The sequence below is a fragment of the Macaca nemestrina genome, chromosome 12, assembly GCF_043159975.1.
Source record: "Macaca nemestrina isolate mMacNem1 chromosome 12, mMacNem.hap1, whole genome shotgun sequence".
NCBI classification, from domain to species: Eukaryota; Metazoa; Chordata; class Mammalia; order Primates; family Cercopithecidae; genus Macaca; species Macaca nemestrina.
In genome coordinates, this window is record NC_092136.1 from 86,365,701 (window position 1) to 86,391,230 (window position 25,530).

Below are 25,530 nucleotides of genomic sequence, written 5' to 3' on the forward strand. Positions count from 1 at the left end.
ACATCACTGCACTCCAGCCTAGGCGACAGAACAAGACTCTGTCTAAACAAAAAAAAAAGGTAGAATTGAGGAAAAAGGATAAGGCCATACCCCAGAAAACCCCATCATCAGACTGCTACTTAGGTATTATTGACAACAAATGTGTCACATAGATACCCTTAGTTACAAAGGAGTCAGAGAAAGTAAGGGATGGGATTGTCAGGGTTGTGTTAGATTAGGGATGGATAAACAATAACTAAATCTGGACAACTGCCTGTTTTTGTAAATAAAGTTTTCTTGCACCATATCTATACCCATGCATTTCCATATTGTCTATGGTTGTATTCACACTACAATGGCAGAGTTGTGACAGAAACTGAATGGCCTGCAAAGTTTAAAATAGCTACTCTCTGGCCCTTTTCAGGAAAATTTGCTGACCTCTGCCTTAAACCACTTGTGAGCCATCATCTAGATTAGGCACTTCCCTCCCCCAAACAAAACTGGGAGAGCTTCTGATAGCAAAAAGAAGGGGACATTGTCACTGAGTAGGTCACTGACATTATCTGCCACATGTAGCTGTTGTTACCTGTTTCAGATGAGGAGGATCAGAAAAGTTATGTAACTTGCCCAAAGACACAAGTTGAATGAGGGCAGTCCTAATTTCAAGTTTAGATTCAAAGTTGACTTCATGTCCTTTTGATCACCATCATAGTTTTGTGAGCTTTCTCATCTGTGAAGGAGCTGTGAGACAGCCACCTATTATTCAATGCAGCCCTTCAATGAGTTGTACAAAAGGACAGAAAGCTAATGAATCTATCTAAATAGGTTCACAATACAATTATTTACTTTTAAACTGCATTTCAATGTTCGCTTTGTGGAGTCAAACTCTGTAAAATATTTGAAGAGATTTATTCTGAGCCAAATATGAGTGACCATGGCCCATGACACAGGCCTCAGAAGGTCCTGAAAACATGTGCCCAGGGTTGTCGGGGAGCAACTTGGTTTTACATATTTTAGGGAGGCATGAGACATCAATCAAATACATTTAAGAAATACATTGATTTGGTTCAGAAAGGTGAGACAACTCAAAGCGCGTTGGTGGGGGGTCGGGGGGCTTCCAGGCTATAGGTAAATTTAAACTTTTTCTGGTTGACATTTGGTTGAGTTTACCTAAAGACCTGGGATCATAGAAAATGTTCAGGTTAAAAATAAAAGATTGTGGAGACCAAGGTTCTTTTGAAGTCTTATAGTGGCTGCCCTTAGAGACAATAGATGACAGATGTTTCCTATTAAGATGTTCAAAAGGTGCTAGACTTTTAGTTAATCTCTTTAGGACTGGGAGGACCTAGGCCGGGCATGGTGGCTCATGCCTGTAATCCCAGCACTTTGGGGGGCCGAGGCAGGCGGATCACGAGGTCAGGAGATGGAGACCATCCTGGCTAACACAGTGAAACCCCGCGTCTACTAAATATACAAAAAAATTAGCTGGGCGTGGTGGCGGGCGCCTGTAGTCCCAGCTACTCGGGAAGCTGAGGCAGGAGAATGGCGTGAACCCGGGAGGCGGAGCTTGCAGTGAGCCGAGATCGCACCACTGGATTCCCGCCTGAGACTCCGTCTCAAAAAAAAAAAAAAAAAAAAAAGGGATTGGGAGGACCTGGAAGAAAAAGATCTAGCTATGTTAATAGAGATTCCTTAAAGATGCAAATTTTCCCCACAAAGGACAGCTTTGCAGGGACAATTCAAGATAATGGCAAAGAAACATGTTTTGGGGTAAAATATATTTATTTTCTTCCTTGTCTCGTAATGTTTTGCTAGAGTCAGGTTGGAAAGCAAGTCATGATATATAGGGTTAAATAAAACCCATCTGACGAGAATTTAGGATTTCTAGGGCATGACTGCCCAGACTCCTTAGATAAAAATTTGGGCAAGATTAAAAAATCAAAGTTTAGTCTTCAGTTTCCCATTTGGTTCTCTTTCCCTTACATATAAACACAGGCTATAATAACCTGAGCTACTTTAGAAAAGTTTTTATTTATTTATTTATTTATTTTTATTATTTTTTTTTGAGACGGAGTCTTGCTCTGTTGCCCAGCCTGGAGTGCAATGGGGCAATCTTGGCTTACTGCAACCCTTGCCTCCTGGATTCAAGCAACTCTGCTTCCTCAGCCTCCCAAGTAGCCAGGACTACAGGCACGCACCACCACGGCTAGCTAATTTTTTGTATTTTTAGTAGAGACGGGGTTTTACCATGTTGGCCAGGCTGGTCTCGAACTCTGACCTCGTGATCTGCCCACCTTGGCCTCCCAAAGTGCTGGGATTACAGGTGTGAGCCACCATGCCCTGCCTAGAATAGGTTTCTTAAAAATTATTTTTCTCCCCGGTACTTCACATATACCTAACACACAAGAAGGACTCAAGAAAAGTTTGTTATACCCCATACTCCACTATTGTCTCATACAAAGTAAACATAACATAATTTCATGTGTTATCTTCCCAATGAGGCTGTGAATTACATCTGTGGATACCCACTCTGCACTTAACATATGCAAAATGAATAAATGACAACCCCAACCCTCACCATTGGCCCCTTAGAACTGAAAATAATGGCAGTTGCAGTGTTTAAGGGCAACATGAATGGCTAGCCACCTTTGGCCTGCCTGGTCGGTCTCATCTATGTGTGATGGCAGCAGCACCTATATGGAGCTGAGGCCTCAACTTTGGCCTGTCTCTGAAACTTCATTTCCTCTGCAACCTGGAAACAGCAGCACAGGTGGTAAGAGAGCTAAGAACAGCATGATCAAGACAAAGGAAAAGGGCAAAATTTTGAGAGGAAGAAGAGGAAAGCTTTAGAATATTCATTTTTCTTCATTTTCCTCTCTCCATTCTCCATAACTCAATCAAGGGGATCTGGGAGAAACCACTTCCCCTCTTCCTGCTTTCCATTTCAAGTTTCTGAAGCTTCTTCAAATTTGTTCTCTCTCTCTCTTTCTCTTGCCTGCACATCTTAGCCATGCCTGGAAGAAACTTCTCTTCCACTCTGCCACACCACTGTCAAGCTAACCTTTCTTCTAAGGTTTTATTTTAGAGTTAACATCCTCCAGAAAGCCTTCCTCAAGAGTTGAAGATATCCCTAATATCACAGTCATGGTATCATGTACCCTGGACCTTATTGTCTGTCTGCCTGTTGTACCTTGTATTAGTCTATAAGCAAAACCTATAAGAAGCCACATCTGGCTATTCTGTGTACTCAAAAAATAATTGGCAAGTGAAAGAATGAGGAAAAGGAGGAAAAATTCAGAAGGCCCCTACCCCTTCCAATGGGTCAAGTCAGGAATTTCCTACCTGCATGTGATTCCCTGTGTCCTAGAGGGTTTTATTTACACCTCAGACCTTAGAAACTGTTAACCAGAGTCTCTGTTTGGAGATCTTATCTGTGTGCTTCTCCATGGTTGTTGTTTCCCCCTATCTCTCTAGCCATGCATTCCTCAGCTCTTTAAGTGGTGGAGCCTGTCTGCCTGGATACAGTGCAAAAGCTACAGTGTAATCTTGCTTTCTTTCAGGGCCACTGACCAGGGGAAACAAAAACTGGACTGATTGAGCTCTCCTGATGTAGACCAGCCAGTGGCCCTGTAAGTTTCCTTCTGTGTTTAAAATTCCTTATCTGACATTGCTAGCTGATCAGCAGGCCCACAGGTCAACTGAGGGCTTATCTCCAGGGCTGGAGCTTCAAAGAGATACAAGCACACCACTGCCCTGGGTCAGATGGGCTGTGTCACAGTGAGTTGGGAGTAATGTGGGATCAGTTAACACAGGTAACACAACCCATTAATTTTTTTTTTCAAAGAGCAAAGTTTATTTTACTTTTTCCCATTAAGAAAGTCATCAATGCTCATTATTGAAAATTTGGCAAATAACAGTGGAAAGAAAAAAATTCCTTAATAGTTTAGTATATTTGATATATTTATCTTTAATCTTTTACTATGTTATATCTTTAATAGTTGTGATTATATACTTTTTGTAAAAAATGTATATTTGTATTGTGGCTTTTTTAAAATTTAAAAACATAACAAATATTTCCCTAAATTTCTACATTGTTTGGGTAAACAATTTTAATAGCTGCATAATTGTTTACATAAAGCATACTTTAACTGTTTCCTCATTGTTAAGTATTTAGGTAGTTTTCAATATTTTTTTTTTTTGAGATGGAGTCTTGCTCTGTTGCCCAGGCTGGAGTACAGTGGCACAGTGTCAGCTCACTGCAACCTCTGCCTCCCCAGGTTCAAGCAATTCTCCTGCCTCAACCTCCCGGGTAGCTGGAATTACAGGTACATGCCACCACGCCCGGCTAATTTTTAGTAGAGATGGGGTTTCACCATGTCAGCCAGGATGGTCTCAATCTCCTGACCTTGTGATCCGCCTGCCTCGGCCTCCCAAAGTGCTAGGATTACAGGCGTGAGCCACCGCCCCTGGCCATGCCCGGCTAATTTTTTGTATTTTTAATAGAGATAGGGTTTCACCATGTTGGCCAGGCTGGTCTTGAATTCCTGACCTCAGGTAATCCACCCGCCTCAGCCTCCCAAAGTGTTGGGATTACAGGCATGAGCCACTGCACCCGGCCAGCCCCATCTTCTTTTGTGTTGGCCTTACAAGGCTGTATAGCATGGTACGAGGCATTGGTTTAGTGGTTAAGAGAAAGAAAGATAGCATCAAACACACCTAAGTTTGTGTGCATCTCAGCTTTGCTACCTGTCTGACTTTGGTGAACTTACTTCCCTGAGCTTCACTTTCATATTTCTAAAATAAAATAGGAGTAGCAATAATAGTACCTGCAACAATCCAAATGTCCTTTACCTGGTGAATGGACAAACAAAATATGGTACATTCATACAATGGAATATTATTCAGTTATAAAAAGGAAGTATGGTATGTACCACAATAGAGATAAACCTTGAAAACATTATGCTAAGTGAAAGAAGCCAGGCACCAAAGATCATATATTTTATTCCATTTAGATGAAATGTACAGAATAGGCAAATCTATAGAGACAGAAAGGAGATTAGTGGTTGCTTAGAGTTTGGGAAGATGGGGAAAATGAGGGATGATAACTAAAGAATACGAAGTTTCTAGTTAAGACTTGCATGGTTTACACTGATTGATGGTGCTAAAGTTGTGTGCCTGCATCTTTGTTGCAAGGGAGACTGGGAATTTGAGTTCAATTTTTCTAAATTGAGAAATTTGCCACTTAAATATGAAAATTTTAGGCCAGGCGCAGTGGTTCATGCCTGTAATCCCAGCACTTTGGGAGGCTGAGGCAGATGGATCACGAGTTCAGGAGTTCAAGACCAGCCTGGCCAAGATGGTGAAACCCTGTCTCTACTAAAAATACAAAAAATTAGCTGGGTGCTGTGGCAGGTGCCTGTGATCCCAGCTACTTGGGAGGCTGAGCAGGAGAACTGCTTGAACCTGGAGGGTCGGAGGTTGCAGTGAGCTGAGATTGTGCCATCGCACTCCAGCCTGGGCAACAGAGTGAGTGAGACTCCATCTCAAAAAAGAAAAAGAAAAAAGAAAATTTCTCCTAACATAGAAATGTTAATCAAAAGACAATGGGCAGTCATGATTATAATCAGATGCCTACAACAAGGACAAGGCATAGACTCCTAGAGAACCCAACATCATAGGGGCAAACAGGGGAAGAGGATCCAGAGAAGAGTACAGAGAAGGCAAGGTAGTAGTATAGATGGAAAGAAAATCCAAAAAGAAAAAACAGTCAGAAAGTAGATTAAATAATTTTAAGGAGGGAGTTATCAAGAGTGTTAGTATACATAGGTCAAATCAAGTAAAGACTGAGAATTATCCATTGGTGTTAGCCATTAGGAGGTCATTCATACCTTTAGTATGACTAATTTCAGTGGGCTAAAATGGAAACGGGAGATGATGACATAAAAACATACACTATCTCAAGACCTGGGGATCTAATCTCAACATGTATTTGTTTTAATAAACATCATCATTTTCAATCCTTGTAAAGTCTTATGAGGAAGGGACTATTATTACCCCCATTTTACAGATGAGCAAATAGACTTGGAGATGAAAGGTCACCTCTGGGTCTCACAACCAGACTTGTCTGACATCAGAGTTAGAAAGAACTCAACCACTAGATCACACTGCCAATACTTTATAATAGCTGTGGGTTTTAGGACAATCCCCGGAATCAGAGATTCTCAGAATGGAAAGGGATTTGAACTCGGTTCCTTTTGGTTCTACTTCAGTGGTTATTTCTTAGATCTGCAAAGCCAGAATATGTCTCTACCCTTGTCTGCTCATTATATTATGTTTATTCCTCTTTTATATTTGGTTTTGAATCCATTTCCTCCTCTCTGATTTCTTTTTCTTTTTTCATAGAGGTAGGGTCTCACTATGTTGCCTAGGCTGGTCTTGAACTCCTGGGCTCAAGTGATCCTCTCACCTTGGCCTTCCAAAGTACTGGGATTACAGGTGTGAGCCGCTGTGTCCAGCCTATTTTCTTTTTTCTCTGAGGAATTACCCATTATCTGAACCTTGGTCCATTGCTTTGATAAATGCTAACCTCACCTCTGTCTCCAGGGCTGGGCAAGTTACTCAGACTTGCCCAGTTAGAACATGACATTCCTTTGACCACTGTAATAAGTTTAAGGATAAACTTAAACTTCAGGCCACTGCAAGTCCTATCCAAGACTTACATCATACATGGGGGAAGAGAAGTTCTATTTTCTGACATTCTGAAATCAGGGAGTACATAGAGCTAGGGCTGTAGGAACCACCAGAGTGAGGGCTACACTTTGGAGAGCAGATCCAGAAGGTGAAGAGATTTGGGGTCCCAGTGACATTACTTGAGCCTTTTAATCAACCCCAATTTAAAGCCAGACTTTCCTTTCTTTCTTTCTCTCTTTCTCTCTTTATTTCTTTGAGATGGAATTTTGCTCTTGTTGTCCAGGCTGGAGTGCAATGGCGCGATCTTGGCCCACCGCAACCTCTGCCTCCCAGGTTCAAGAGATTCTCCTGCCTCAGCCTCCTGAGTAGCTGGTATTACAGGCATGCGCCATCCTGGCTAATTTTTTTTGTATTTTTAGTAGAGACAGGGTTTCTCTATGTTGGTCAGGCTGGTCTTGAACTCCCGACCTCAGATGATCAGCCCGCCTTGGCCTCCCAAAGTGCTGAGATGACAGGTGTGAGCCACTGCACCTGGCCGAAGCCAGACTTTTCATAATATAAGTGAATTTTTTTTTTTTAAAGCAGGTTCTTGCTATGTTGCCCAGGCTGGAGTGCAGTGGTACGATCACATCTCACTGCAGCCTCAACTTCCTGGCCTCAAGCAATCCTTCCACATCAGCCTCCCAAATAGCTGGAACTACAGGCACATGCCACCATGTCCAGCTTTTTTTTTTTTGGTAGAGGTAGGGTCTCTCTCTGTTTCCCAGGCTGGTCTCAAACTCCTGGCCTCAAGGAATCCTCCTGCCTCGGCCTCTCAATGCTAGGATTACAGGTATAAGTCACCATGCCCAGCCATGAATAATTTTTTAGTTTGTTTAAGTCAGTTTGAATGGAGTTTTCTCTGACTTCATACCAAGACCTAATGCATGGCTTATTACTGCCTGCATAGTATTTTCTCCCCCAGCCGAATTAACTCCAATCCTGCCATATTTCTCTTTATACTCTATCCCCATCAATGCCTAGGATGGTGTCTTGTACATAACATGTGCTCAGTAAATGTCTGATGGAGTTAGTGGATTGAATGTGGGTTGATTCTGCAACATTCCCTAAAAGTTGCTTTCGAAAAGCCTTCTGTCAGCCGGGCGCGGTGCCTCACGCCTTTAATCCCAGCACTTTGGCTAACACGGTGAAACCCCGTCTCTACTAAAAATACAAAAAATTAGCCGGGAGTGGTGGCAGGTGCCTGCAGTCCCAGCTACTCGGGAGGCTGAGGCAGGAGAATGGTGTGAACCTGGGAGGAGGAGCTTGCAGTGAGCCAAGATGGCGCTACTGCACTCCAGCCTGGGCGAGAGTAAGAGACTCCATTTCAAAAAAAAAAAAAAAAAAAAGCCTTCTGTCTGTAAGTTTGCTGACTGCTGCTTTTGCTTTTGTCTCTTAATCACAAAAGTAATCTGTAGAAGAACTTCCAAATATTTGATCTTTCTGTTTGTTTGAATCCACATTGAACTGAACTTAGTGTAAATATGTACTTGGAATACTCACTACATGCTCCAACAAAACTGATTGGAAGATGCAGAGTGGATTGCTCTATCGGTGGCTCAGTCAAATAAAATGTTTACTTTCTGCCCTTTGTAAAAAAACAAAAAACAAACAAACAAAAACCTGTTTTTTTTCTCTGGAGCTTGAGTCCTTTCACACAAAGCTACTGGCATTCTCTCAAATTAAAAAGGGGTAGAGAAATACGATATTTTTCTGTTTATTACTGTGAAAACGTAGCCTCAATTCTGTACCAGAATGGCCATGAGCTCTTGCTGCTGTGCACCGTTTAGGAACACTGCTCTTTGGGCTGAGCTCATTAAACCTGAAAGACTCAGACAGAAATACTTTTAGAACACATTGAAGAACACTGTGAAATGATGTGTCATAGCTGTGAATGGCTGGAAAATCCTGATTTGCTAGTATTAATAACTGCTGAAAACAAAAAGAAATAAGGAAATAAAAAACAACTGCTGAGATGGCTGTGTCACATTGAAATAGGCCAGGAGAATCTTCTACCATATCTTGATGACAAAAAAACAGTGGAGGAAATGTAGTGAATTGATTATGTTAATATTTCACTTCATCATAACTATAATGACAGCTGACCCTTACTGAGTACTTATTATATACTCAGTACACTCAGGCACTGTTCCAATCATTTTACACATATCAATAATGAGTAGCGACTATTATTATCCCCATTTTATACATATGAAACTGAGGTATGACATAATTACTTAACTTGCTTGAGGTCACACAGGTTGTAATGGACGAGCTAGGATTTATACCAGATAGTCTTGATCTAAAGCTTCTGTTGTTCTTAACCATGGTGTTTTACTGTTTTTCACAGTATTTGCACAGATAAGTTAATAAGCTTATAGGAATGTAGGAATACAACCTTTGGGAAAGTCATCTTGCAACACCTATTAAAATTTAAATTATACCTACCTTTATTTTTATGTATTTATTTATTTATTTATTTTGAGACAGAGTCTTGATTTGTCACCCAGGGTGGAGTGCAGTGGTGCAATCTCGGCTCACTGCAACCTCCGCCTCCTGGGTTCAAGCCATTCTCCTGCCTCAGCCTCCCGAGAAGCTGGGATGACAGGCATGCACCAACAGGCCTGGCTAATTTTTTTTTTTTGAGATGGAGTCTCCCTCTGTCACCCAGGCTGGAGTGCAGTGACATGACCTTGGCTCACTGCAACCTCCGCCTCCTGGATTCAAGCCATTCTCCTGCCTCACCTTCCTGAGTAACTGGGACTACAGGTGTGCACCACTATGCCTGGCTAATTTTCGTATTTTTAGTAGAGACGGGGTTTCAGCATGTTTACCAGGATGGTCTCGATCTCTTGACCTCATGATCCGCCCACCTCAGCCTCCCAAAGTGCTGGAATTACATGGGTGAGCCACCGCACCCAGCCGATTAATTTTGGTATTTTTAGTAGAGACAGGGTTTCACCATGTTGGCTATGCTGGTCTCGAATTCCTGACCTCAGGTGATTCACTTTGGCCTCCCCAGGTGCTGGGATTACAGGCATAAGCCACCGTGCCCAGCTACACATACCTTTAACCCAACAATCCAGGAACATATTCTACAGAAGTAATAGATATATACTAAAGGATGTACATACAAGAATTTTTATTGTGATATTCTTGATGGTAACTGGAAAATCCTGATGTCCATCAATAAAGGTTGAATTAGCAGCGACACAATCATATTTGGCAGGTATATTTTGAATGAATTGGATCTAGATCTATTGACCTGGAAATATATCCATGGTGTTCCATCCAATGAGGAAAGTAAATAGCAGAAACTATATGGAATGTGATTCACTTTTATCAAACAATAAACAAATTATACATATATACACTCATATGTGGTTTCATGAGAATTGAGTGGAATTAGGATACATTGGGCAGAGAGTATTTGGAGGTGGCTGGGGGGAAGAAGTGAGCACAAAAAAGTAAAACAAAGACTAAAACAACACAGAACAATAGACATGGCATAATGTCAAATGAAAATGTCAAATAAAGTTCTACAGTGTTATTGCAAATATCTAGTATTGAATATGCATTTAAGAAAAGCTGAACAATAGCAAGAACAAACGTTAAACATTAATTTGATTAAAAGGTTATTTTGTGAGAAAACTTTTTCTTGGATTTTGCTTATTTTTTAATATAGATTTTTGTAATAAAGAACCATTAATGGGGGAACAAGATTACAAATCATTTTAGGAGACGACTAAGTCTGGAACTCACAGGTGAGATTAAGGTGAAATTGTAAGGGCTGGGCACAGTGGCTCACATCTGCAATCCCAGTGCTTTGGGAGGTGAGAAGATCGCTTGAGGCCAGGAGTTTGAGACCAGCCTGGGTAACATAATGAGACCCCATCTCTTCCAGAAAAAAATAAAAAATAAAAATAAATTAAAATAAATTAGCTGGGAGTGGTGATGTGTACCTGTAGTCCTATTTATATGGGAGACTGAGGTGGCAGGTGGGTGGGGGAGTAAGTGGGCACAAAAAAGGTAAGAAAGGGTAGGTGAGCCTAGGAGTTTGAGGTTACAGTGAGCTATGATCATGCCACTGCACTCCAGCCTGTGAGACAGAGCAAGAATCTATCTCTAAAAAGAAAAAAAAAATGAAATTAAGTACTGTGGTCAATTTATTGCAATATGAACATGGACTATGTGAAGTGTTACGGAGGTAGCTTTGCCAAACCTCATGGCTAGGAGCCCAGAAGGAAAAAGTCGAAGCAGCACTGAGCTGATACGAGACCAATTTCCACATTCCTGATTTGTGACTTGCGTGGCCCCAAATCACAGCTGCCTTGAACCTATATATTTATTTGGGTGCCCACTAGCAACTTGAGAGCTTTGGAAACTACTTATCCCCATTACAAAATATTGGGCATCCATCCATCCAGCTGTTCAACTAGCAACAGTTGTGTGCCTACCATGTGCCAAGCCATACACCAGGGGGTCCTTCTATGGTAAGGCTGCTTCTATTACAGAAGATAAATATATTCTCCTCTTCCTCCCATAAACTTTATCTATGCATAAGCATGCTCACTTACCCTGCTCACTGTGCAAAATAGAAAGGAAATGGATTTTTATTTTTTAACTTTTAAGTTCAGGGGTACATGTGCAGGTTTGTTATATAGGTAAATTTTGTCATGGGGGTTTGTTGTACAAATTATTTCCTCACCTAGGTATTAAGCCTAGTACCCATTAATTATTTTTCCCAATCCTCTCCCTCCTCCCACCCTCCAGTAGTCCCCAGTGTGTGTTCCTCTCTGTGTGTCCATTTGTTCTCATCATTTAGCTCCCATTTGAAAGTAAGAACATGTGGTATTTGGTTTTTTGTTCCTGTGTTAGCTTGCAAAGGATAATGGCCTCCAGCTCCATCCTAGCCCCTGATCTTATTCTTTTTTATGGCTGCATAGTATTCCATGGTGTATATGTACCACATAATGAAAATATGTAGCCAGGCACAGTGGCTCATGCCTGTAATCCCAGCACTTTGGGAGGCCAAGGCAGGTGGATCACCTGAGGTCAGGAGTTCGAGACCAGCCTGGACAACGTGGTGAAACCCCATCTCTACTAAAAATACAAAAAATTAGCCGGGCGAGGTGTCGGGCGCCTATAGTCCCAGCTACTTGGGAGGCTGAGTCAGGATAATCACTTGAACCTGGGAGGCGGAGGTTGCAGTGAGCCGAGATCACGCCACTGCACTCCAGCCTGGGTAACAGAGCAAAACTCCGTCTCAAAAAAAAAAAAATTTTTTTTTTGAAAATTTAAAAGCAAATTATTCTTATTATTATTTTTTTTTTTTCTAGCAGCCCCACTCTGGTTCTGTCCAGTTTTGAGTGTGAGGTCTGTAAAGGATTTTAGCTGATGAGTGATATTGTATTTTATAAATAGAAAATGACAGTTATGTGGAATGCTACTGCAATATTTGGGTAAGAGAAAATGATGACCTAAATCAAGGTTCTGGCAGTGAGGATGTAGAAGAAAAGATAGATTTGAGAGGTGTTTAGGAGTAGAATAAATAGAATGAGTGCATATTGATGGCAGTGGGGTGCGGAGGGGTGTGATGAGAGAGGAAGCTATAGATAACATCAGTTTACTTGAATGAATGTGGAAGTGGTAATACCACTAATAGAAAAATGACTACAGAATAAGGAGCTGGTTTGGAGTTGGAGAGGATACATTCTACTTTATATACCCTAGGTTTGAGGTTCCCAGGAGAAATCCAGGTGGAGATGTCAAGTAAGATGTCAAAAATACAGGTCTGGAGATTAACATAGAAGTATAAATATATATTTAAGAGTAGTTGGAGTATGAATAATAATTGAAGTTAAGGTAGCAGTGTGCTGGGTGAAAAGGAAAGACAGGTGAATAATTAAATATTGGAGTACTAATACGTAAGGTCTGGCTAACAGAAGCAGCAGCCAAGTAAGCAAATTGAGAAGAGAGACATTGTGGTTCATCAGGAAAATCAGGAGAATGGATTGTCATGGAAACAAAAGGAAGAGAATTCCAAAAAGCAGAGTGTTTGGGGATATCAAATACCCCAAAGAAAGCAGTGGAAACAATGAAAAGTATTCATTGGCCTTGGCAGTAAGAAAGTCATTGAAGACCTTTAAAAGAACTTTAAAGTACACAAGCAACAAAAGCAAAAATAAATAAGTGGGACTGTATCAAACTAAAAATCTGCACAAGCAAAGGAAGCAATCAACAGAATGAAAAGGCAACCTATGGAATGGGAGAAAACATTTGTAAACCATATATCTGATAAGGAGTTAATATACAAAATATATAAAGAATTCATACAACTCAGTAGCAAAAAACCAATGATCCAATTAAAAAATGGACAAAGAGCCTCAGTAGGCACTTGCCCAAAGCAGACATACAAATGACCCACAGGTACATGAAAAGGTGCTCAACATCACTAACCATCAGGGAATTGCAAATCAAAACCACAATGAGATATAATCTCACACCAGTTAGAATGGCTGTCATCAAAAAGGCAAAATATATCAAATGTTGGTAAGGATGTGGAGAAAAGGGAATCCTTCTCCACTCTTGATGGGAATGTAAATTGGTACAGCCATTATGGAAAACAGTATGGAGGTTCCTCAAAAAATTAAAAATGGAACTACCATATGACCCCAGCAATCTCACTCCTGGGTATATATTCAGAGAAAATGAAATCAATATCTCCAAGAGAATATGCACACCCATGTTCACTCTAGCATTATTTAAAGTAGCCACAACATTAAAACAACCTAAGTGTCTATTGATAGATGAATGGGTAAATAAATTGTGTTATGTATAGACAAATGGAATATTATTCAGCCTTAAAAAGAAGGAAATACCATAATTTGCAACATAGATGAACCTTGAAGGCATTATGCTAAGTGAAACAAACCAGACAGACAAAGCCAAATACTGTATTATCTTACGTATGTATAGAATCTAAAAAGTTGAACCCATAGAAACAAATAGTAGAATGGTGGTCGCCAGGGGCTGGGGGCAGGGGAAATGGGGAAATGTTGGTCAAAGGGAACAAACTTTCAGTTATAAGATGAGTAAGTTCTAGGGACCTAATATACAGCTTGGTGACTATAGTTTCCATGTAATACTATACACTTGAAATTGTTGAGAGATCTTAAATGTTCTTACCAACCCGCCCCCGTGAATACACACATACATTTAAGTTCACTAGTGAAGTGATAGCTGTGTTCACTAACTTGATTATGGTAATCATTTCACAATATACATATATCAAATTATCACATTTATACTTTAAATTTATAAAATTTTGTCAATTATATCTCAAAACAGCTAGAAAACTTTTTTTTAAAAAAAGGAACTGTGAGAAGATGGATATATTCATTTGCTTGACTGTAGTAATCATTTCACTATGTATATGTATATCAAAGTATATTATATCCCTTAAGTATATACAAAAAAAAAAAAGGACTATTTAACATGAAAAAAGCTGAGCGCGGTGGCTCACGCCTGTAATCCCAGCACTTTGGAAGGCCGAGGCGGGCGGATCACAAGGTCAGGAGATTGAGACCACCCTGGCTAACACGGTGAAACCCCGTCTATACTAAAAATACAAAAAAATTAGCCGGGCCTCGTGGCAGGCTCCTGTAGTCCCAGCTACTCAGGAGGCTGAGGCAGGAGAATGGCATGAACCCGGGAGGCGGAGCTTGCAGTGAGCCGAGTTCGCGCCGCTGCACTCCAGCCTGGGTGACAGAGCGAGACTCTGTCTCAGAAAAAAAAAAAAAAAACCATGAAAAAAATCCCATCAAAGTGTGTGGGTCGTGGGTACTGGATTGTAGGATATTTAAATATGAACACAGGGAAGGTGCAGAAGGATGCAGAGTGAGGTGGGGGCATGGTGGCTCACACTTGTAATCCCGGCACTCTGAGAGGTCGAAGCAGCTAGATCACTTGAGGTCAGGAATTCGAGACCACCCGGCCAACATGGCGAAATCCCGTCTCTACTAAAAATTACAAAAATTAGCTGAGCATGGTGATGTGCCCCTATAGTCCCAGTCACTCAGGAGTCTGAGGCAGGAGAATCGCTTGAACCTGGGAGGCAGAGCCGAGATCATGCCACTGCACTCCAGCCTGGGCAACACAGTGAGACTCCGTCTCAAAAAAAAATAATAATAATAAAAGGATGCAGAGTGGAGTTTGGTGATGAAGGAAATAATAAATGGTGATAGCTAACATTTATTAAGTGCTTATTTTGTGTCAGGTTTAGTGTCTGACACGTAGCATCTAATTTTGTGAACCATGTACAATTGTTGTCTCCTTTTGTTTATTTATTTTTTAATTTTAATTTAATTTAATTTAATTTTAAGATAGAGTCTCGCTCTGTTGCCCAGGCTAGAGTGCAGTGGCACAATCTCGGCTCACTGCTAGCTCTGCCTCCCAGGTTCACGCCATTCTCATGCCTCAGCCTCCGGAGTAGCTGGGACTACAGGCACCTGTGACCACGCCCGGCTAATTTTTTGTATTTTTAGTAGAGACAGGGTTTCACCGTGTTAGCCAGGATGGTCTTGATCTCCTGACCTCGTGATCTGCCCTCCTTGGCCTCCCAAAGTACTGGGATTACAGGCATGAGCCACTTCGCCCAGCCTGTTGTCCCCTTTTATACACCAGAAACACACTTGGACTTAAGTGAGTTGCTAAAGATCACAAAACAAATAGGTTGCAAAACATGACTCAAACCTAGTTTTGACTGACCCAGACCCAATATCTTGACAGCCACATTGAGGCCAGAGAAGGTAGGGCTGAGAGTATTCTTGTTTATATGGTTATAAGCTTATAAAAGGAAAGCTTCTTAATATAATGATAGATTTAGTTTAGTTTTGTTTTGTTTTGTTTTTTGTTTTTTGTTTTTTTTGAGACGGAGTCTCGCTCTGCGCCCAGGCTGGAGTGCACTGGCCGGATCTCAGCTCACTGCAAGCTCCGCCTCCCGGGTTTACGCCATTCTCCTGCCTCAGCCTCCCGAGTAGCTGGGACTACAGGCGCCCGCCACCTCGCCCGGCTAAGTTTTTGTATTTTTTTTAGTAGAGACGGGGTTTCACCGTGTCAGCCAGGATGGTCTCCATCTCCTGACCTCGTGATCCGCCCGTCTCGGCCTCCCAAAGTGCTGGGATTACAGGCTTGAGCCACCGCGCCCGGCCAGATTTAGTTTTTTAATAATAAAAATCACACACACAAAATCACATAGGACAATTTTCCTCGAATTGCCATTCTGTTTCATGTCTGGAATCAAATAATAATGAATGATTCCAATTCTTTCAATATTAAAACTTTTCACTCAACCAGCTAGCTGATTAGTCATTAACACTTGCTGAGCATACACAGTACAGGATGGTAAACTTGAAGTGAAATTAAAACATCAGTCTCAACTTCCTGGACCCTCGAGGAAAAGCAGCTGGTAAAATAGAGAGGAAAAAAGACTTCTAGATCTACCTTGGTGTTTCTGACCAGTGCTGGGGAGAGCCCCGAAAGATTTTTAGGTTACAGTGGCCCTTCAGTGATTCAGATCCATCCTTTTTTCCCAATGGCATCTAGCCTCAGTCAGAAAGCTTTGCTGAGCCCAGTGCTCTGCAGATAGCCCTTCCCTTATGGCAAGTGCCTCTCTGGGGCCCTTGTTCTTCTTTCCCGCTAATAATTCTCAATGAGTACCATCCCAATCCATTTGGGAACCTCTAACCTAGGACCTCAAAGATAAAGAGTCAAAGCCTCTTTTCCTTTTCTTTTTTCAGGGTGGCTTCCTTGCAGAACTCCAGGGGTACCATCCACATTGTGCCCCTCAGAACATGTCCATCGCAATCTATTACAATATGCATGGTGTCCCCTGAAGTTGTGCAGCTTAGCACTGAGTCACCTACTTAACCCCAGCCTTCTATCCCAAGGGAATGGGAAAGAACAGATATTTCAAGACCAAGTCATCATATTATTCCTTCTTCCAAGGCAGTAGGTCTCTTGTAGTAATGTAATTCACTCAAGTGATTCTTGCAAAATAAAGATCTATTCAAATGTGATTTTCCAAAGCTGTTTTTTAAATAAAATGCATTTTCTGCTCCTCCAGGTGCCTCATTACACAAATAATAATAGCTATCATTTATTCAGCAGACATGGTACCAATGTTTTACATGCATTATCTCATCTCTGATGCAGAAGAATTTGAGTCTAATAGTGGAGCTAAAAAATGCAGAAATTATAGTACAAGGTGGAATGTGAAAAAGATCACATGAGTGAGGTAAGTGCAAAGCACCAGGGGAGCTCAGAGGAGGGGGGATTATTTCCAACCAGAGAAGCGGATACAGCCAACATTCAACAAATAATTATTGTGTGCCTGTTACATCTTTGTCTCAAGAATCTCACATTCCATTGAGAAAAGGACAAGGAAACAGATCATCTCAGTAGTGAGATGTCATTTGATGACTGCAATCGAGCCATCAAGGGAGGCTCCTTGGAAGAGGCAGTACATGAACTATAGGCACTGAAGGTTTGGGGGACTTCTGAATAGACCAGGATGGGGATCCCTGATATCTCAAGGGTTGCACCTGGATCTCATTACACCAGCCCCATCCTCTAGAAGAGAGAGAGAGAAACAAGGAGTTGTTCTCCATTCATTTCTCCTCTGAGGTCTCAATTTTGAAGACTTTAATGGTAACCAGTCCTTCCCCCCTGTACAACTGGCTTTTCTCCACTGCAGATTGCACTGCACTTTGCTTAACTCCATTCAGTTTGTGACCTCTTCTCCAATTTACCAATTCTGATTCACATGCTCCATCTTTCTCCCACAGAGAAGAAACAGCCGGCTTTTGGACTTCCAAACCTCCTGGAAAAAAGCCAAGCTCCCATAAACTGCAGAATGATTGTGTGAATTAAAATGTTCACATGATATCAACCGTGCAGTTACTCCAAAGTTTATTTTGGAAAATATTACATTTGGAAAATGGGAAGCATTCCAGAGTATTCCCTTACCTTGAAATATCAGTAGACACAAGGGTATTTTGAGATCATTTCTTGGTCAAAAGTTAGCAAATAATCTATACAATTAGACACATAAAATTGCCTTAAATAACATTAGTTAAGGACTCTGGGGCTTAAAAATTTCTATAGAGTATTTGTTGAGAAATTTGGGACAAAAGGCTATAATTTTAACTCACTGAAGCAAACTTTCAAAATGCCTTTGAGTTAACTCCCAGTTGACTTTTATTGCACATTTCACTTCCAATCATCAACGATTAGACCTTGGTCAGTTGCATGTTTCCCAAAATCTTACAGGCTTCAAACTCTATCCCTCTGGCTATAAGAGGCAAAAGAGTTTAGAGTCCTAGTGAGAACTGTATCCAAACCCTAACAGCCCAGGCATCCAAGGGCCCAAGGGGCCTATACATTTCTCCCTTACTCTCCTCTTCCATCCTTTTCTTCTCAGCTTAGTTTTGCAGTGCTAAAGCCACAAGAGGAGAGGTTCTACAAGGTCAGATGTCCCAGGGAGATCTTATTGATGCACCTCTTTCTCTAATGCAGCCCAGTTCCCAGTGCCTATGATGTATTTGCAGTGGCTACCATACTAATTAGATTGGAGGGCCTTAAGAAAAAAGGCCTAGAATGATAAACAGGTTACAGTCCTGGTATATTTATTCTGGCTTTGAAATATGAAAAGGCCTGAAACTCAATATTGTCCATTATCTCATTTATGAAAAAGAAAACCCAGTGCGTGTGTGTGTGTGTGTGTGCGCAAATGCATAAAGAAAATGGTTACCTCTGGGAAAGAAAGGGTAATTAGACAAGAGTAAAGGCGGACTCTTAAATGTATATATATAGAGATAGATATATAAACAGACTTTTTTTTTTTTTCTTTTTTTGAGACGGAGTCTTGCTCTGTCGCCAGGCTGGAGTGCAATGGTGCAATCTCAGCTCACTGCAACCCCTAACTCCCTGGTTCAAACAATTCTCCTGCCTCAGCCTCCTGAGTAGCTGGGATTACAGGCGTGTGCCACCATGCCCAGCTAATTTTGTATTTTTAGTAGAGATTCCATTTCACCATGTTAGTCAGGCTGGTCTCGAACTCCTGACCTCAGATGATCGGCCCACCTCAGCCTCCCAAAGTGCTGGGATTACAGGTGTGAGCCACCACACCCAGTGGTTAAGTTTCTTAAGCCCTCCAAGTCTCAATTTTCTCATCTATAAAATGATCTGTTATGAGAATGAGGGGTAAATGCTAATAACATAGGCAAACACCTAAAACAGTGTTTAATGCAATACAATGGTAATTATTATTGGTACTTTTATCATCATTATTGGTTCCTTCTATAATTGATAATTCTTCTTACTTTTTTTTTTTTTTTTGAGATGGAGTCTCGCTCTGTCACACAGGCTGGAGTGCAGTGGAGCAAGCTTGGCTCACTGCAACCTCTGCCTTCCAGGTTCAAATGATTCTCTTGCCTCAGCCTCCCAAGTAGCTGGGACTAGAGGCATACAGCGCTATGTCCGGCTAATTTTTTGTAGTTTTAGTAGAGATGGGGTTTCACTATATTAGCCCGGCTGATCTCGAATTCCTGACCTCGGATGATTCACTTGCCTCGGCCTCTCAAGGTGCTAGGATTTCAGGTGTGAGCCACGGCAATTGGCCTCTTCTTACCTTTTCCTGTTGCTGTTTGTTTCCAAAACCCCTTCGAAATGCATTCTCTTCTTATGTTATCAATTCTCCTCAGCTTCTAATCATCAATCACTTTATGGTAAATATACAAAACATCTAAATAAAAATAATTTTTAAATTCAATTATACTTTCCCATTTTACAAGAAAAAAAAAGTGTTATACAGCATGTGTGCCTTCTGTGATTGGTACTGGGATAGAACCTGGATTTTGTCTTTACCTGGAATGCAAAGATGATCATTGAAATGCAGGCTCCAAGGAGCTCCTAGTCCAGTGGAAATGATAGAACACACTAAGAACGTATTCAGAGATATCTGAAACTGCCTTTCTTTCTCATTGGTGTGTGGGAGACTGTCATACTCCCTTAGTAAGTATGGCATTTAGGCAGGAAACTTAAATTGGAAGTAAAACCCCCCTGATTTCTGAGAGCAGTCAGATGGTAGCTCCTGCCTGCCTTCCCAGCTAATTGCCTCCCATTAAGATAGTGAGTGGGTACAGGACAGGGAAAGGAGACAAGTAACTAAAGATGAGTATGAGGAATTAGGGTCAGAGGATGCCAGGGAGTGAAGAAAAGGAAGCAGTGTAACTAAAAGAGGCAGTAGAGGGATGTTTGTTGGCGGAACTAAGCAGAATGACTGAGGGTCCAGGCTCTGGAATCAAAATGCTTAGTTTCGTATCCAACTCCTTTACCTATGAAGTCTTTGACCCTAGACAATCCTCTTGATCATGAGTATCTCTGTTTTCCTCATCTGTAAAATGGGGGTCATAAATTACTATCTTCATAGGATTGTTGTGAGAATTAAATGAGATAATAGACATAGAACAGACAGAGCCTGGGACACAGTAAATGCTTAATAAATATTGACCCACCTTATGTTGGTGGAAGATGTCTAGGGTGATGCTTGTTGTCTTGGGCATAGTTAGCCATGTAAGACAGCCCGCTGGGAGGACCTGTGTGACTCAGCCACATGTGGGACACAGACAACAAGCTGCCTTCATAGCTCTTTGCCTTCCACCTCCAAGAGAGGAGGAGAGTTGTTTGCCTTGCTTCTTGCTCTACCCATAGCAGCTAGAATAGTGTCACTCACTGTGCAGATACTTAGTACATACTTATTGAATTAGTGATACATGAATGCATACCTAGAAAGGGTTTAATGCCTTATTCATCGGGAAAACTGCTACTATTTTTTCGAGGCATAATTAAAATTCTTTGAACTCCTCTGGTCTACCCCTCCAGAACCCCCAAAAAGTTAGGCACTTCTGCCTCTGCCTTTATTTACTCATATATCTTTTGGTTTTATTGAGAATCTTGCTCTGTTGCCCAGGCTGGAGTGCAGTGGCATGATCTCAGCTCACTGCAAGCTCCACCTACCGGTTCACACCATTCTCCTGCCTCAGCCTCCTGAGTAGCTGGGACTACAGGTGCCCGCCACCGCGCCCGGCTAATTTTTTATATTTTTAGTAGAGATGGGTTTCACTGTGTTAGCCAGGATGGGCTCGATCTCCTGACCTTGTGATCTGCCTGCCTTGGCCTCCCAAAATGCTGGGATTACAGGCGTGAGCCACCTCACCCGGCCTATTCCTCATATATCTTACATTATACTTTCATTTAATTTCCATGCATATTTTCCCTATTAGACAAGAGAAATCACAGAGGCACGAACTCTTTTAACCTTTGACACAAGAATGCCTTGCTAGGAACTAAACATAAGTTTTGTCTCCTCTGCTTTTGGAGGCCTTGGGGCTTGAATTATTGAGACACAAAAGCTAATCACCTCTCAGGAGGTGATAGATAGGAATCCTGGAATTTGGAGTTTGGGATTCATGGCAAGCTTTCTAAATCCTATTGCCAAGGAAGGAGCTTTTGTGTCTAAAGGTCAACAGAAAACTGCTGCCAGGAGAGGTGGCCCTGGAGACCACCTAGATAGTCACTTTAGCTGAGGGCATGAAAGGGCCTTTTGTCTGTGAGAAGTATGAATATAGTGCTTTTGTATTTTTACAGTTGAAATGGAAAGTGGGCTGGCCTCTGGTATTGCAGTCTGTGAGGTGCTAATGCTTCAGCCAGTCAGAGTGAAGGTGGATTGGTGGTGGGGATTGAAGGGGAATGGTTTTATGTGATGCAAAGGACTGAGCACTAAATGCTGCAGACTGGGAGATCCAGCAAGGGACATTCTCTGTTGATCATGGCATCAAAAGAATGGAGTCTCTCATGAAGACACCTTCCATCAAAGTACAACGCTAGCTGATGCGGTAAACTGGATCAGCAGCAGTGTCTGACACTGAGCTGCTACAGGCCCTGGCTGACGGTGGAAGGCCAACTTTCAACAGCAACACTATGAGGCATGCAGGAATAGCAGTGGGTGCTTGGATATCAGGGCTTACCTTAACTTGAAGCAGAAGTCAAATGGACCTCCCAGTTGGAATGTGTACACCCTCCAGGGTTCTCAGAAGAGCTAGAAGAAGGGAAAGGGGTCCCAAAAAAGAGACAACAGATTCCACACAAACCTAACATGAGGGGACTCAAGTCATTTTTCATTTAAATAGGAAAATTGAATATGCTGTCATAATTCTACCTTGAATGTTGAGGAGCTGACACCAGCTACACGTCAGTGGATCGACTTTGGTTTCTACCATACTGCTTGGCACATGATGGGGTTCATTACATGATTAGAGTACTAACAAATGGATACACGGAATGTGACTATAAAATGTTCAATAAGATTTCCACAGATTTGATTAGGAACCCATTTCGGTTTTCTTTTATATTCTGCAAACCCATGTTAAACAGGTTACTAAGATACAAAAACTGTTTTATGGTGTGCTCCATATACATACACCCAGTCTACCTGGACGCACCAGACGGTGATTAAAGAGGAGGTCAGGTTTACCTTGTAATGTCCAAATTACTGTGGCTCAAACTTTCATCTCATCTAATGACAGAAAATCCTGTCTTTTATGAGGCCCCTCTCTGCAAGTAGGTCTTTGCGCCTCCCAGTCGGTCACATGTTCCACAAACCCATACTGCCCTAGCCATCCCTGTGGTGGCAGATTGCTCATCGTAGCTCCACCACTGTCACCCCTCATCTCCCACAACCCCAGGATTGATGCCACTGTAGCTATGCTGGTCTCAGGGAGAGAAAGGCTTTTCTTCCCTTTGCTAGATGATCCCAAAGGTGGACACAGACCCTTTAATTTCCCACAGCATGATGAAGACCAAACATTATTTTGCAGAATATTTAAGGATATGAGAAAGGAATTATAAAACTGACAAAAATGCCTACTAATTCTGAATGTTCTCAGAGTCCACAAGCCAGAGCATAGTCTGCCTTGGGCTCTTAGAGCGGCAGTCCCCAACTGTTTTAGTACCAGGGACCGGTTTTGAAGAAGACAATTTTTCCATGGATGGTGGTGGGAGAGGGTTTTGGGATGAAACTGTTCCACCTCAGATCATTAGGCATTAGATTCTCATAAGGGGCACGCAACCTAGATCCCTCTCATGCACAGTTCACAGTGGGGTTCAAGCTCCTGTGCTGCCGCTGATCTGACAGGTGCTGGAGCTCAGGTGGTAATGCTTGCTTGCCTGCCACTCACTTCCTGCTGTGCAGCCCGGTTCCTAACAGGCTGTGAATTGCTCCTGGTCCACAGCCCAGGAGTTGGGGACCCCTGTTTTGAGAGTGCCTCCCTGTTCTCAAACTTGGACCTTCTAGCGGTGTCTATCTTTTCCCTTCAGGGGCAACCTCCAGTGGGTTCGCTCTGCTAAAAGTCCAGGCCCCAATCTCCGAGAGCCCAGGAGAGGACCACATTTCTCCCTCTGTCCCTCTAGTCTCAGGCCTGCCTCCCCATCCTCTTTTCCTGTTTATTTCCTGTGGGTAAACTCCAGCCCTCCCCCATTCATGGGGTCAGGCCTCTCCCTAAGGTCTCTGTGATATCATCGTATAAAAGCAAAATATCCAATGAGGCATATTCTCCAAAATCTGCATTTGAATATTACTGTGTATGACAGAATAGCAGGCCAGTCTTTTAGCATTAAGCCAAGCCCAGTCCCATTATTTTTACATTTTATCCAGCATGAACTCAAAATCAGAACCACAGTTTCTCTGCAGTCCTAAAGTCTTCTCTCCCAATCTCCCGTGAGAAGCTGTTTAAACAGGAAGCATGAGCATTTCTACTACAATAAACAATACCATACAGGCTGGGGTAGCCTACACCCGCACTTTAAAGGAAACATTTCCCCAAAGGCATAGTAAACTGCTGATATGTAGCTTTGCCCATAATAAAGATAATTTTTGCTATTACTATGCAGAAAAGTTTAGCTCTCTAAAGATACAGCCGTCAAACCCCCATTCCTGAAAAGGATCTGGCTTAATATAAGCATATCTAAACTGGTCCATTTAGATAATTATCCCCAAACCAAGGGTGAATCTGCCTCAGGATGAATGAAAGTTTCTACCTCCTGCAAAAACTACATGAAGATCTGAAATTACAACATTCAAGGCACCATCCCCACTCTAGCCTTCACAGATCTCAGGCCCATTTTTAGTTAAGGTTCTGGTTACAAGTATTATGTGACTGCCTACCCCCAGTGATCTCTGCTTTTCTTAAGGGTATCACTCACAAAAGGGAATCTAGCCCTAAAAAGAGAGCAGAAGGGAAACTGCTGCCTCTTTCCGGGCAACGCAGCCTTTCCCCTTTTCCACGAGCACATAAATATGGAACTAATTTTGATTTATTTTTCTTGAAACTTAGATACCTGGCTTGTCAACAATAATTCAAAAATAATTTTATGAAGTTTTAAGAATTAGAGTTAGTCAAATAGTGAAATTGAGATTCTTTAGAGATTCAATTTCTGTAATCATAGGTCATACAGAACTAAATGAATTTGGAGGTGTGGATTCTAATGGGTTTAGGTTGTAGAGACTGTCAACTCAGACAAATGGAAATAAAAGGTGAACTTTCTCAATAAGTTTCTGAATAGACTTTAAGGTTTTATAATGAACAACAGCTGGCAAGTGCTTACGTGTCTCTTTCCATTTATTTTGGCCACTAGCCCAAACAATGAAAATAGATTTTTGCCAATCATAGACTTAAAAATCATCAATGGGGAATGCCATTTTAAATTTAAAAACACAAGTAGGTATGCAGTATACAGAAATGAGCCATAAAGAACTTTCTATTTTCTTGCCTTCAGTTCTAGTCATTCAAATGTTTATTGCCTACCATGTACCAGGCATTGTGCTAGGTCCTAAAGTAGAGAGCAAAATGAGTAAGTAAAGCTGCCATGTCCTTACCTCCTGGTCGGGGAATAGAGGTGAGTGGGGTGACAGAATACACTGTTAACTAAAATATTAAAATAAAAAACCTGTTCTCAGTTGATAACAGATGTGTGGACCATGTTCAGAAAAGACAACTAACTCTACCCAGAAGGCTTCACAGAGAAGTTGCATTTCAGTTGGATCCTGAAAGGTGAATAGAAGGTCACCAAAAGAAGGGGAGATAAATTAAGTATTTGTTTGTTGTTTATTTTTGTTACTAGACTGGCTATAAGTTCTGTGTGGGTAGGGACTGGATCTTGCTCAATGTTGCATTTTTGGTGCTTGAAAACACCTCAAGTGTTCTAAACTATCTGTTGACTAACTAACTGAACAGTATTTCAGGCAAAGCGAACCATATGCACAATAGCAAAATAAATAACAGAATGATTTTTCTAGGCTATGGCTTTTAATATCAACACTGCTAGCTCCTGGAGAGGAAAGAGGTGTATCATAAGATGGCTAAAAAGGGCAGGTGTTATAGAAGGAACCAGCAGATCTGCATTCTATTCCCATCCCTGTCATTAACTAACTACACGACTGAATAAATGCTTAGCTTGTACCACCTGTAGTTTTCTCACTTGTAAAATAGCTTTGGAAGAGTATATTATCTTAAGTATAGCAGGACGATCTGCAGACAAAACTCCTCAGACACCAAGTTAAAGAAGGAAGGGGTTTATTCGGCCGGGGGCATCGGCAAGACTCCTGTCTCAACAGCCGAGTCCCACAAGCGAGCAATTCCTGTCCCTTTTAAGGGCTCACAACTCTAAGGGGGTGCATGTGAGAGGGTCGTGATCGATTGAGCA

At 41.7% G+C, this 25,530-nt stretch overlaps 1 protein-coding gene across 1 annotated transcript in view; it reads left to right on the forward strand.

Annotated features, from left to right (window-relative positions):
• LOC105468879 (transmembrane protein 135) overlaps window positions 1-25,530 on the forward strand; it is a 348,642-nt gene that overhangs the window by 38,702 nt on the left and 284,410 nt on the right. The window contains exon 2 of the mRNA XM_011719361.2: window positions 3,540-3,608. The gene's annotated coding sequence lies outside the window, so the exon portion shown is untranslated. The remainder of the gene's footprint in view (window positions 1-3,539; window positions 3,609-25,530) is intronic.